Here is a 16,272-nt window from a genome sequence, read left to right on the forward strand (position 1 = left end):
CAAACGTCACACAGCCTGAGTATACAAGCAAACGTCACACAGCCTGAGTATACAAGCAAACGTCACACAATCTTCACAAAATTATCACCAGTCTGAACTTCATCCAGCACAGCACCAGGCGCTATGGTGTTTGTACGGTAGGCCATATGCTTTATCATTTTTATTATGCCTTTGATTTTTGTAATTTTGTCATATAATTCATTCATCCACCATCATTATCTTCCTCTCTCCTGTCTCACATGAATCCGATCTTAAATCTATATTCATTGTTACAAACAATCTTCTAGTCAAGAATTAATTCTGCATGTCTACACAGAAAATCTTACCTCATACTCATTCATAACTTAGAGCTATGATTACTATGATAATATCCCGTTCACTATTTACGAAGAAAAGGTTCATGGGACCGGCGACGGTGCCACATTGTGCCATTTCAATGGATAGTTTGAGCCAGGTTTAGTCCGCCGTCGACGTTCATTTGGCAACAGCGCCACATAACTGCCCCAGGCAGGGCCCATGGCCGCATATCTTGCCCCAATATTTTTTATTTATCTGAAATATTGATGTAAACTAACCTAATTTTATTGGTTCAAAGAATTGCCTACAACAATTTTCGTTAATAATACGTACTTTTCATCAATTGAATTACTGGTTTAAAGTTTTGTCATTAATATTACTGATATTTCTTTTGATAATGAATTTTTATCACTGAAAATTACACGACGTAAACACTCCAAAATGATCGTTCTTACTTTTTTCATCTTTCATTGCCAGCGTTTGCTTAAATCGCAAATTAACTAAGAATTTAAAAGCAAAGAAAAGTCCACAAAAATTCATATCTTTATAGAAAACGTTTCGGAGACCAGCTCCATCGTCAGTTTGTAGAATCTAGAATCACAAATCAGAAGTCACAAATTAATACACTGAAATCACAGAACGAAATTAAAAAGCGAAATTTACAAGTAATAGACCGAGCAAAAAAAAAAGAACTATCTATTAACAGTTTCAAGGGGATAGGAGCTAGCAGCTGAATTCAAACTGGGCCTAAGTTTTTACAGATGTACAGTGATTCTAAAATGCGCAAATCGGAAGTCCCGGAGGTGGAAGCTAACACCCTTTTGATATTGAACGTGAATTGTTGTTAATTCGTTATCATAGCAACATTGTTTTTCATAGTTCTAGATTACTTCATGAATTAAATGAATTCGATTAACTTTATTCCATGGTTTATGACAAAGGGCGAAACTAAAAAAACATTTATTATTATTTATAATTTTCTTCCTATGAAGAAGATCGTAATGGAGCGCGTCGATCAGTTAGTCGGTCACACAGAACACCGCTGGCAACAGCGCCGCATAGCTGCGACCAACCAACATCCACTGATAGAAATGAATGTAGTATTAGATTCATAGCTTTAGAATATTATTTTCAAATGAAACGCAAATAATTATTGGCCAGGAGAGTATTCTTGGTTTATTTCATCATCTATTATTTTTTTTTCCAGGCAAGCATGGTACACTCAAAATAATGGATGGCTCATATTGCCCAAATAGAGACACACTTTCAGCACGTAGCACTGATACCCCCTCTTGCTGGATCAAACTGGGTCACGATGACCCACAAATGGGCAAAAAGTGCATCGCTATTTGGACAAAGTCTCTTCATTTCCCTGCGTGCAATGAACTGCAGGAAAGATCTCGTGTTGTTTTTAGTTGTATGCAAAACTGTAATTATTGGATTTTATTTGTATTGATGCCGTTATATTTTCCTAAGTTTTACTCCTAATTTCATATTGTTAGATTAGTCGTTTCATTATTTGATTGACTTAATCAAATGTTTCTATTGTGAATTACAATCGAATGCAGCGCTAAGAATTTTCAACTGATTACATTCAACTTAGGAAGTGTCTGGGGAGAGAGTCGATAACAATGGTCGATAACAGCGCTGCTCAGACATTTAACGTTGAATTTAACGTGGATTTTTTGTTGAATGCATTTTTTGTTGAATTTAACTACAGGCCCACAAACGATGCCAAAACATGGCGTCCCCGGAACGCTCAGCTCAGCCTCAGCGTCGAGTGGTCTTCTGCAAGTCCACTGACGAGAGGCGTCTTGTGATTCAGTCGATCAGCTGTTAGAAAAAAATAGTAATTTATCACCCTAGGTGATAAAATAGTAATTTTTTCACCTCATTAACTGTTCACATGTTTGGACTGAAAGACGTTAAATTTTATTTTAAATTAAATATTTCACGTTTATCTAGTTTATTATTCTGATCCTATCAAGAAAATGTTGATTATGAGGTTGACAGAGCAGTTTTTGTCAAAGAATTATTTCAATGTCCATAGCAGGAATAATGAACATACATAATTACTGATGCTTGTATGAACATATTTGCTGTTTCTTGTTGAGCAGGAGATTGCGGCAAGGATTATATATCAGTCTTAAGAATAATTGGTCGGTCCTGCGTCACATGACAAATCGTTTCAGTTTTATTGTGATCTGCTACAAAAATATCTGAGTTAGTGATCCATTTTGCGTAGTGTTCAGTTATTGTTTACTTGAATCAGAAAATGACGGTACCAGTTTTAAGGAAATGCTAAAATAAGTCTAGTTGCATATTTTAATTATAGGTAATTAATGAATGCATACCAGATGGTAGGCCTTGCGTTCACCGGTAGGCACACGCCAGCCTGGGAGCCGCTGGTCTGGCGTGAATCGTGAGGGGTTGAAGTGGAGGCAAGATTTTCCCGCGTGTCATTGAGGAATATAATTTATTGTTCATTCAATACATTGTTATTTTACTGCTTAGTTTTCAAAGAATTATTTAACTGTCATTTTTCTGAATTTCGTACTAAAGGAGCTTAGAAACTACAAGCGTTAATAATAATTATGATAAAGAGGCTTACAAATGATTGGGGAAATTTTAGTTAAGAGAAGACGTTTCATGGAGAAACTCAAGTATATGCGAGGCACGAATTTTTTAGCTTAGGGTAAATGCATGGAACTCTAGGTTCAGAATTGTGCTACAAATCGTTATTCTAGTAATCTAGTTTTTGAGTTTATTATTCGTGAAGCATTGCGGGGTAACTACTTTATTTTTATTCATGACACCATGCACTACGAGGATATGTGAAAGAGATGAACCCTTTTATTGTTTATGACGAATGATCCATTGCAAGGCACTGAATTACCGCCTTATTAATCTATATGAGTGTATTATATGTAGTGTTCGATGTGTAGTAGTTCGGATGCAATAATATCCAGGCAATATTGCTTAGATTAGTTGCAGGTGCGTATATGTTATAATACTCGGGATACGTTATCGAATGTTCTAAGGTCAAGGTACCTGCAGTTTNACAGACATGTAGTCTGTCCATGATACAGACATGTAGTCTGTCCATGATACAGACATGTAGTCTGTCCATGATGCAGTCTGCCACTCACCACACGAACATCACGACAGTACTGCCACTCACGACGATGTAATAAATGATGTGTATAGACAAAAATTTATTTGTGAAAAATATAAACAAGTCATATTATTTATAAGTGTTTCAGTTTACTCTACACCATTGACTTAGTTTGAATATCCTTCCTATTCTTGCTTGTTGATATCCAATTTTGTTGAGCATCACGTTACAAGCTGCAACAGATAATTCGGTGAAATTATTTGTTTTAGTCCTACTTAAATTGTTTCAATGTTGATAAACAAGAAAACCTGTCATGGGAGGAGGACTCAAGTATTTTTGTGACTCCACTCGACGACCGAAAGTTATCCAGTGGAAATTGAGTTTCTGACTCGCGCCTTGTTCTGCTGATCTATAAATTAAACAAATTTTCATGTAAACTTGCTTTGTGATGGTTAGGCAAGGAGGCTCCGTTTGAAAATAAACTGCGAGCAAGCATCATCTGGTAAGGAGCACACTTATGGTTGTTACTCAGGCTTTTTAACTCTCAAGATCAAAACGGTATATAAGAGATAAATAAGCAAAAATACATATCTAAAATCAGAATAACATTAAATGAAAGTATTTTTCCCATTAGAAAAGCATTCCCATTAGAAAAGTCAATCTTTCAAGAAACTGAAAACACATGATGATTGAAGCCAGTATGGAGGCGGTACGTCGTTGGCAGTTATGTGGCGCTGTTAGATTGCATAGCTTTGCTGGTCCCGAATAGGCTAGTAAAAAACTTCTTCACTCTGGAGTTAATTAATTATAAATATTATTGATGTAAGTAATATAACGCATTCCGTTATGTTAACAGTGTATTATAGGTATAGATGCGATATATGAACTATTTCCTTCAATCTAGTGTGATTATCGGTGTGCGCTTTGTAAAATACCTTCTTTAATCTAGTGCGGTGACCGGTTCTATATCGCGTATGTATATGCGTTAGTAAAATTCCTTCAACCCTAAGTGTGGTTGGTCACTGGTCAACCTAGCATTATTTGGTTCACTTTATTTTGTTTGAACCTGCGATCAACACAAGTTATACCAGCTGTATAACTCGGCGCTGCTCCCGATATTTAATTTCTGAGATGCGATAATTCATTTATTGACGATTTAACCTTTATCGCTGTTTCAGGTTTTATTCTGAACGAACGGAAAGAATCAGTTATCAGAGTAGATTCACATTTGAAACAAATAAATTATAATGAGGAATCGTGCTAACCCGGTTTTAAATTTGAACAACATTCTAACCTGTATTTTGAATTATTACGAACGTGTATGAAAGAAAATTAGATTAAATTTAATTTATTCAATTTGTCCCACATTTTGCAATACTTTAGGAAATTTCTTCGTGTTTTGTCTACAGCCTGAACCATAATTTGCAACTTATTCAAACCTGATACGACAGATACAGCGAATGACTCGCTATAATATTTATCTTCCTCACTCTTCACTTCTCCACTCTAATGTCCCAGCAAAACCTCCCCCTTTGAAAAAATGACATAAATACATTATTTTTAAATGAGAAAACGTCTTCTCCCATAAAAATATGTAATATTTTATACTATTTTCCTTGCATTTAAATTTTCGGTAAATTTGAGATATAAGTAATCAATGGTCGTTAAACTAACCTCTTTTCTCATTCCCACTCTAATGAAACAATATTATATTAATTCCTCAATATTATATTAATTCCTCCCTTCCCATTCCCAAGCGAATGTCCCACAATGAAAGTCCTCTCGCCTCCTCAAATTCCCACAAGAATTCACGAACAAAATTTTTCTTAGCCTAAGCTTGGAGCTTCCACGACTCAAAAATATCCTTCAAATGAACAAGTAGTCAATAAATGTTGCATTCGCCCTAATTTACTGACCACATCACAGTGAGGGGCTGGATTAAAGTCTTGGACAATACGGTCGTCATTCATACTAGCATTAAATCATCACGAAAACTTGCAGTTAGCTACTCTTCTTAACTCGAGGATATTTGCTCGTGCGAGCATCAAAAAGTTTTTTTTATTTATTCATTTACTAATAATTATAGTGCATTTCCAGGAACTGAGATGAAGCACTCTTATGAATCGAAAAATTTTGCGGTAAATTTACTGAAAAATACAAATTCTATGCGTATAAATGAACCATGTGATAAATTATTGACACTCGTCAAATAACCCAAATAAATGACATGATGAACAATGGAGTTTTCTATGAATTTTCCCTGAATTCATATTTGAATCGTTTTAATTGACAATCACAAATTATAGAACTATCTAAAGTAGAAATGAAGGTACCATCATTCGCTCGTATCATAAGTCTATTACCTTGCATAGATCTGTAGATAATTATAGTTAAAAATGAATAGAATATTAAGTTATTTTCAGAAAAAAAATTGTTGAACTTTGTACGCGCCATTGCCTGGGGCAGAGTATATAAGAAGTATATATTTTTCTATATTCCAAAAATGTTTGTGCGCTGACGGAGGAAGACTCAACATGGCCTGCGGTTGCCAGAGAGGATGCAGTTGCCCTGCTTGCTTTTACTTCTTTTTCTTTTAACTATTTTGATAATTAATCTAATTAAACAATTATAAATCATATTCAATATGTTTATAACTAAATACTACCTAAATACTAAATACTAGTGGTCTTCTGCAAGTCCACTGACGAAAGGTATCTTATGATTCAGTCGATCAGCTGTTAGAAAAAATAGTAATTTATCACTCAAGAGAAGGCAGAGGCGGAAGGCAGAGGCGGGGTCGATCTGAACTACGAACTTCGTTGTTATAGTTCTACCCTTAAAGTTTTTTACACCCAGTAAGAAAATAAGTTTGAAGGAGTTCCATGATTTTTTGGCTACATTACTTTAATTCAGTGGTTTCCAAACTTCTGCAGGCTGGCGCCCCCTTAGCTTCCCAGTGAATTTCTAGCGCCCACTACAGACACATATGAATTTCTATGGCCTCCCCCCACAGTTTGAACATTACAAAAATTTTATACTGGAAACCCAGAAGAGGTTCATAATCCCAGATCAGAGCCAAAAAAAAACATCGCTGGGAGCTGTGTGCTGCACGTGTTGTGTACAAATCTTCAAACAAACGTTCGAATTGCTGACTTCGACTTCGGACTGCCGCCCCCCTACCGCTCCTTCCTTCCTCACCGCCCCCTTCTTCCTCACCGCCCCCACAGACCCTTTCCCCCCACGAGGGTGTAGCGCCCACTTCGGGAACCACTGGTTTAATCATACCTCATTAACTGCTTACATGTTTGGACTGGAAGACGTTAAATTTTATTTTAAATTAAATATTTCACGTTTATCTAGTTTATTATTCTGATCCTATCAAGAAAATGTTGATTATGAGGTTGACAGAGCATTTTTTGTCAAAGAATTATTTCAATGTTCATAGCAAGAATAATGAACATACATAATTACTGATGCTTGTATGAACATATTTACTGTTTCTTGTTGAGCAGGAGATTGCGGCAAGGATTATACATCAGTCTTAAGAATAATTGGTCGGTCCTGCGTCACATGACAAATCGTTTCAGTTTTATTGTGATCTGCTACAAAAATATCTGAGTTAGTGATCCATTTTGCGTAATGTTCAGTTAAAGTCTACCCATGTCAAAAAATAACATTCATAAGAGAATTAAAGTAAATGGTAAAATTAATTAAGTTGCATTTTTAGATAATAGGTAATAAAAGAAAGCCTCCTTAATTCTAGGCCTTACTTTCACCGGTAGGCATACGCCAGCTTGGAAACCGCTGGTCTGGCGTGAATCGTGAGGGGTTGAAGTGGAGGCAAGATTTCCCACGTGTCATTGAGGAATATAATTTATTGTTCATTCAATACATTGTTATTTTACTGCTTAGTTTTTAAAGAATTATTTTAATAACTGTTTTGAGCACGTAAATTCAACAATTGAAATAGGAAGCTGAAGTTGTATTGATATATTCTGTTTTTCTTCATAATCACCCGAATAAATGTGAGAAATAGAATTGATAATTCATGGAGGTTTGGCGCGTGGCATTTGTGTTCAACGGTCTTTTCTTATGAACAATTCCGACACTAGAATTTGCCATTGATCATACCAAGTACAAGGATAGCTGAATAGATTTTACATTCCAGTTAGAGGGGTAGATGAATATTGTAGACAGCAACGAATAAGTTTTTAAGTGGTGGCACGTACAGAGTTAATATTTAGATGAAGACTAGAAGAAAAAGAAGTCCAAAGCAAAAAATGCATCGTACTTTTTTTTCTCTATGGATTTATGGATAAAATAATATTGACGGATTTTTTTTTCAGAATTATATCCAATGACAACATCTTGATTTGCTGATAATGAATAAATTAACGCAACATTTTTTGGGAGGCCTACTCTAGTATTTTTGACTGAAGTTCCTGGTAACAAGATCACGATGAAGCAGCACATCTCAGAAACTTTCTATCAATTAATTCCAGGAGAGACTATGACAAATCAATCCTCCTATCGTATCGCTGTCTACTCAAGCCTATCAGTCGTACGCTGTTAGCATTGCGCCAATGTAGCCGGCGAAATTATTTGAAAGGAATATTCACATCTTCCATATTATTATTTTAAGGATTATAATATACAAAAACACTATGAGTTCAAGCAATAGCCTTGAAATAATCATTTGTATCAATAATATCCCTGACAATAAATAATATACAATCAATATAAGAAGGAAAACACTTGCCAGCGCGATCGCTGTTGTGTTAACAGACGCTTCTAGAACACCATGTCGCGGAGGGGGGGGAGAAGTTAACTTATTTTCTTCCTTCATTTTCTTTCTTCTTTTCTTTCTTTTCTTTGTTTCTTCTTTTCTTCTTATTCCTTCTTTCTTCCTCTCTTCCTTTTCTTTGTTTCTTCTTTTCTTCTTATTCCTTCCTCTCTTCCTTTTCATTCCTTCTTCTTTTCTTCCTTCCTTTTATTTCTTCACAAATTTAGAATAATGAGTCCTGAATATAGATTTTTTATGGACATTACCTACATTATTTTAAAAGGTACCGAATAGCTTTAAGGATCACTTGTGTTCATTGCGGTAGAATTTCAATTAAAAAATGGGAATGCAAGCGATGCTGGCACACGAGTGCACAAGTGGCTTGATGTAAGAGAACGAACTTTGAATTATGTACTGAAAAATTAAAATATACCAGTAAAGGAAGAAAGCATTAGGTATCACTTCAAGAATTAAATATAAGAAGTTACAATGAATGATAATGTCAAATTTTTAACGTTGACTCTGAAATGTGTTGAAAATTCAGAGCAAGACAATTCCAGACGTCACATCATCGCTAATCTTCTTCAGTTACCCCATCAAATTTTCTATGTCAGCAGTATCCACGGGCCGGAGTCAAGTCACTGTTCATAAATTACTTTGTTCAAAATCCGTTTTTGAAAATATTTTTGACGGCTGAAAAGCCACTAAAATGTGATAGAAAAGTTATTCAATTACCGATCGGATAAAGGCCTAGCAAATTTGTTTCTATTACCAAAAATAGGCCGTAATATCAGTAGGTATTCAAGAGCAGACGTATGTCTATGGAGCTCTGATCTCCAAAAAATATGAATCAAATGAGAGGAAATAACTATGAATTTTCACAAATTCTAGATTTCTGTTACTAATTAAAAAATTTGCAGGGTGATGAGAGTACTTTGACAGCAAGGGTGTAGAGCAAGGTTTACTTATAGCTCCCAATATAGTTTCAGCGCTAGCTCGGTCATCCACGGCAGGCTTCGCAAGTTCTTCCTGCAAGCAAGAAAACCAAAACCCATTATAATATCTATTACGATTTGTAGTCATGTTTTGAGTCATCAATTGACCATCAATATGACTATTGTTGATGATTTCTTGAGACTAGGGAACCGAAGATACAAAATTATCGTTCAGGATGAATTTCTAATAATTTATAGTTTGTCCTCGAATCGTTTTTCTTTTGTCGGAACATTCAGATTAAAGTGGATAGCTACTTTATTTATTCATGACACCATGCGCCACGAGGATATGGTAAAAGAGATGAACCCTTTTATTGTTTATGACGAATGATCCATTGCAAGGCACTGAATTATCGCCTTATTAATCTATATGAGTGTATTATATGTATTGTTCGATGTGTAGTAGTTCGGATGCAATAATAGCCAGGCAATATTGATTAGATTAGTTGCAGGTACGTATATGTTATAATACTCGGGATACGTTATCGAATGTTCTAAGGTCAAGGTACCTGCAGTTTGAGCTAATCGGAGCATCGTACAACAGTCATAGTCCTTACTTTAACAGGCACTGCGTACCTTTTTCTGAAGCTGAATGGGCTTTACAGGTAACAAAACGGCTTCCTTCGCCTTATTTACTTGTAAGTTAAATCCTCTCAGAGAGTTTCAAAATTCTATAAAATTTTACAGTCAACTATCATCATTCACAAGGGGAGGTCAAATGATGGACCGGAGAACTTTGTATAAATGACTAAAAGAAATTAAATAAAATAACAATTTTTACAGATTATCCGGGATGACGGTTACAGAATTTGATATTCTGACAGTAAAATTATCAAATTCTGCGGAAAATTGACTCAATCAATGATAAGCACTCATAGTATTAAAAATTTTAGAGATATATATAAATAGAACTATTGATGGATAACAATTATAAAAATGTTGGCCACCGACATCATCGAAACTCATTCCAAGCGAGCTGTAATGCAGTCCATTTTCTCAGAGAGAGAGAATCACCCTGGAATGTTATAATGTCCACGTATATATAAAAAGTACTGAACGAATAAAGCGATATATAACGTTTTTCTAAGGTTAATCACCACGAGCCGATACATATTTTTACATTTTCCTGTTCACGAGACTCATTTGAAGAAAATGACGCGATTTATCGCTGTACACATCATAAATATAATTGAATTTTTTTCACCTCGAGGAAGGAATGAACTCATTTTACTCTGCACTGAAATTGGCGACGATGTGATAAATGATCAGCGTTGATATAGCCGAAAATTTATTTGTGCATAAAATAAATAAGCATTATTATTTTTTGATGTTGCAATATACTCTATACCACTGACTTAGTTTGAATATTGAAATATCTAGTCTTTCCTATTCTTGCCTGTTAACATCCTATTTTGTTGTGCTTCACGTTACAAGTTGAAACAGACGAACCTGAATAATTATTTGTTATAGTCAAACTTAAAATGTTAGCTGTTAAGAAATAGAAAACATGTCCTGAGAGGAGGACTCAAGTATTTTTAAGACTCCTACGACGACAGAAAGTTATCAAGTGGAAATTGAGTTTCTGACTCGCGCCTTGTTCTGCTGATCTATAAATTAAACAAATTTTCGTGTAAACTTGCTTTGTGATGGTTAGGCAAGGAGGCTCCGTTTGAAAATAAACTGCGAGCAAGCATCATCTGGTAAGTAGCACACTTATGGTTGTTACTCAGGCTTTTTAACTCTCAAGATCAAAACGGTATTTCATACATAAATCAGCAAAAAGACATGTCATAAATCAGATTGTCATTAAATGAAGGTATTTCCCATAAGAAAAGCATTCAAAGTCAATCTTTCAAGAAATTGAAAACACATGACGATTGAAGCCAGTACAGGAGCGGTGCGTCGTTGGCAGTTATGTGGTGATGTTAGATTGCAAAGCTTTACTGGTCCGAAATAGTTGGAAAAAAACTTCACTGTAGTGATGATAATGTATGTATTGCGCACTCCATTATGTTAACCGTACATTACGGGTATATATATGCCATATTAAATATTTCCTTCAATCTAGTGTGATTATCGGTGTGCGCTTTGTAAAATACCTTCTTTAATCTAGTGCGGTGACCGGTTCTATATCGCGTATGTATATGCGTTAGTAAAATTCCTTCAACCCTAAGTGTGGTTGGTCACTGGTCAACCTAGCATTATTTGGTTCACTTTATTTTGTTTGAACCTGCGATCAACACAAGTTATACCAGCTGTATAACTCGGCGCTGCTCCCGATATTTAATTTCTGAGATGCGATAATTCATTTATTGACGATTTAACCTTTATCGCTGTTTCAGGTTTTATTCTGAACGAACGGAAAGAATCCTGTCTCTTATACACATCTAGATGTGTATAAGAGACAGTACTTTTTTCACCCGAAAAGTGAGCATGTTACATTGTTTTTTGTTGCATTGAGATTTAATTTCTTTTGATAGTATTTTTGAATACTATGCGTCTCTATACATAATTTAAATCACGTTTCCTGTTAAGTTTGTGTACTTACATACATTAAAATACGATTTTTCAAGTGTACGAATATTTATTTCCCCCCACTGTATTTGCTCGTGCTAGCATCAAAAAGTTTTTTCTTAGAATTCAATTTATTTAGGCTATCCCGCTTCACAGGAACTGAGATGAGTCCCTCTCATGTATTGAACAATCTTGCAGTAAATTTACTTAAAAATACAAATTTCACGCGTATAAATGAACCATGTAATGTAATATTGATTTTCTTCGAAAGACTCAAATAAATAATATAACGCAAAATGGAATTTTTTCATAAAACTTCCTTAAATTCATATTTGAATCGAATTATTTGACAATCACAAATTATAGGACTATCTAAAGTAGAAATATAGGTACCATCATTCGCTCGTATCATAAGTCAATTACTTAGCAAAGATCTGTCGATAATTGTAGTTGAAAATGAATCGAATATTCAGTTATTTTGGTAGAAAATTGTTGAACTTTGTACGAGCCATTGCCTGGAGCAGAGTATATAAGAAGTATATATTTTTCTGTATTCCTAAAATGTTTGTACTAGCCATTGCCTGGGGCAGAGTATATTACTTAGGAAAGATCTTTCTATAATTAGAGTGAAAAAGTCCAGGAATAGAATGTTCAGTTATTTTGGTAAAAAACTGTTGAACTTTGTACTAGCCATTGCCTGGAGCAGAGTATATAAGAAGTATATATTTTTCTGTATTCCTAAAATGTTTGTGCGCTGACGGAGGAAGACTCAACATGGCCTGCGGTTGCCAGAGAGGATGCAGTTGCCCTGCTTGCTTTTACTTCTTTTTCTTCTTCCTATCTGTATAATTAATTTAAACAATTATCAATCATATTTATATCAGTTATAATTAAATACTACTCACCTAATGTGCTCATGGTTCTAAGAACTCATATGCTTCAGTTTGCCCTAACTATTCATTAGAAAATAATATTATAATATAAATATACTATAAATAGTAACTATGTCATCAAGGCAGAAATGATATTGACCATTGTACGAATATAGCTGGAATGCCATTCACTATTCAAATAAGAATAATTTTAACTAGAATATTGGTAATATAATTTTATTTGTATTAAATTATTTATAATGGGCCAACGGGTCATGGCAGGCGACATCTGTAAAGCGTGTAATATGCAAGCAAAGCCGTGCTGGCTCAGCGCGAGCCTCCCGTTGCGTTCCTTGTCTTTGTTTCTATTTTATTCACGAAAGCTTCGCTTTTCAACGGATTCACGGCAATAGAAGAGGAGTAAATATATATGCCTGCTTTATTTGTTATAGTGAATGGCTTTTAGAATGTATTAATAATTGAAGTTTTGAGTAGGGGGCGCGGTTGATGTGCACTGGATCAGAGATCAGCGGGGGGCAACCCAAACTATCCGCTGCATAACCCGGCGGTGATCGCCATGGATTGTACCTGAGATTTGCAGACAAATTCTCAAGCCGATTATGCAACAGCTTCAACTATTTATGCAGGATTTTATGGCATGAAAACATTCCTTATACCTGCTATTATAATATTAAAACGATCTGGCAGATTGCCAAGCCACACGTGTCGGTCCAATAGTAAAAACTACATCGAGTAGAGAAAGACTCGCACGAGTCCCATAAATTGATTTGATGTTAAACTTTCATAATTAGCAATTAAAGTACATCGATCCCGTCATCCGTTACCGTTGGTAAAATATTAATTCTCAGGTTTCAATTTTAAAGTAATTATCTATTTCATCTCCCGTTATGATGAATAAAAAAGCCAGGGCCAATATTTCGAGATGTTTTACTTAGTAAATTATAAGCTAATTTTAGAACAGGTAATTTTTATCTACCAATAACATCTACAATATCATATATTATTATTTTAGGATAACTCAAGTAAATAATTCAAGCTGTTCTCACGTGACCAAAATCGCTCCCCAAGCGCACCGTATACCAAATCGCTTAAATAACAGAGAATGATAAGCCAATGGTACAACTGACTTAGCTTATGGATAACTCCTCATGATTAAAATGTTTATTCAAGTTATAAAACATTCACAAGTGAAAGCATCGCCCAGGTCGTGACTTACTTCAGTTATAAATCGCAGGATGACGGGAATTTCTGGACTAGTTTTTATTTATTTATATTTCGCAAGCTGAGGTTTAGGAAAGAAAAACTTATTTTCAAGGGAACAAATCACGGCATAGGTTAAATTTATGTATCGTTTACAAGGGCAGGAACATAGAAATAAAGCTTACTATAGAAATGTTGATGAGTTCCATCTCACTCCAGATGCCTAACGTGTGGGTAAATGTTCATCTTACATTTTACATTTCTTACAAATATTTGATCGTAAATTTCGTAGTGAAGGAGCTTAAAAACTACAAGCGTTAATAATAATAATTATGATAAAGAGGCTTACAAATGATTGGGGAAATTTTAGTTAAGAGAAAACGTTTCATGGAGAAACTCAAGTATATGCGAGGGAAGAATTTTTTGACTCAAGGTAAATGCATGGACCTTTAAGTTCAGAATTGTGCTACATATGATCATATCGTTATTCTAGTCTTTGAGTTTATTAATCATGAAATATTGCATGATTTGTAATTGAGAGGCGGTCTTGTTTGTAGGAAAACAAGCAATATTATATCATGAATAAGTAAATCAATTTCTTCCAGTTACGATACTCAGTTCAAGCCTAGAGAAATGTCCTCATCAGTAATGAAATCAATGGTTTTGCCCGTAAATTGCATAATTTTGAAGCTCCTTGCAGTATTAGGAGAATAAATTCTCTTGAAATCATTGTTTATGAAGTGACTGGATGCTACACGCGTCAGGCGCTGCAGGTCGGGCGCAGTTATGCGTTGCTGTTGAACAGCGCAGCCTCGCGTAGCTGTGATACCGACCGAGCTTTTTGACCAAGCAAAAAGCATAACAAACAAATATAACATACATAATAATAAATAAATGAACAAACTATTAAAATAATATCATTCATGTTATTAGATGTTGAATAAACGTCTATATAAATTTTTTTAACAAATATACGTCTATATATTATTTTTTAATATGCATATATTACATAATATTTAATATGCATTATATATCCTTTTATGATATTAGGCTAAAGGAATTGGAAAATGTCTGTTCTAGTAAGTTTAAATCATCAACAGTAAGTAAAAGATTTGCACAATTTCTCTTTATCTAACTGGTGATATTTTGTTCAGGAACCCAAAGATTTCAAAACATTCTCGTATCACACAGCCTGTGTATACAACTAAACCTGTCTCTTATACACATCTAGATGTGTATAAGAGACAGATGTAACAAATGGTGGCTTCAAGTAACAAATGGTGGCTTCATGTAACAAATGGTGGCTTCATGTAACAAATGGTGGCGTCACGTAACAAATGGTGGCTTCATGTAACAAATGGTGGCTTCATGTAACAAATGATGGCGCTGGCTTCTCCTCTAATTTAAACTCGAGCGCCACGAGGTGCGCAGTCATTAAATGTAGACATGATGCACTTACTTATCATCATTCCATTATAAATAATTAACTTCTTAGACTCTCTACAGTCTACAAACAATTTTTACGCCAATATTTTTAGGAAGATACGAGATGGAGAATTATCCCATCTTCACATGACTGAAAAATTTCGACAATTTACTGCATCAAAATCGTTAGCCCAATAGGTGACAATTTGTGATGATGAATCATTTGTCTTCGGCGCCAAACCTGCGCATGCAGCTTCGAACCAATGTTCTGCGCACACAATCCAAGAAGGCATTATCATACAGGGCAAATTTAAGAACACATTGTCAATACTGCAATAATAATAATTAGTATTGCAATAAGCAGTATTAATAATCTTCAACTTCAAATGCTGTACACTGGTGGTGTGTTGCTCACAACTTCTGCAATTTAGTCTCAAAAAGTTTACTTGAAGCAATTGTAACAATCAGTGCAAGAGGTTGCAATTGAGATCAGTGGTAAACTACATACTCAGATATCAACTAGACACATCAGGATAATCTCAATCTACAAGAATATTAATATTCAAGTACAAAACAGCAACACCGTGCAGCCTAAAGCCATTCAATCAAACTTTTCTATACTTTAATGATAGTTTCTGTTGTTGATAAGAGCCAAATAGGAGAGTTGTTTGTTCATCGTTCAGCATTATATTTTTAAATTCTAAATCAAAAGTCGATGAATCAATTCAAAAGCAATCAGTTTGTTGAAACTTTACTTGCATTTTCTCTACTTACTTTCCTATAATAAGTAGAAATTTTATTTTTATAGCTATTTTCGGTCTCCGATCTACTTAGCCATCAAAATAGACGCGCAAATCATTAGTTCCTTGTTGTTTTCAAACAATTCTGCGAGAAGATGAAACAAAAACATGGCCCCTAAACCTAAGACAAACTTGCCATAATATAAGATGTTTTGGTTAAAGAGGTAAAAAAATAACTACATACATTTTTTGGTCAGGACTGAAGTGGGAGAACAGGCCCGCTGTCGGAGCGGAGCAACAGCGTCCCATA

Source organism: Hyalella azteca, unplaced genomic scaffold, assembly GCF_000764305.2.
Source record: "Hyalella azteca isolate HAZT.00-mixed unplaced genomic scaffold, Hazt_2.0.2 contig14233, whole genome shotgun sequence".
NCBI lineage: Eukaryota > Metazoa > Arthropoda > Malacostraca > Amphipoda > Hyalellidae > Hyalella > Hyalella azteca.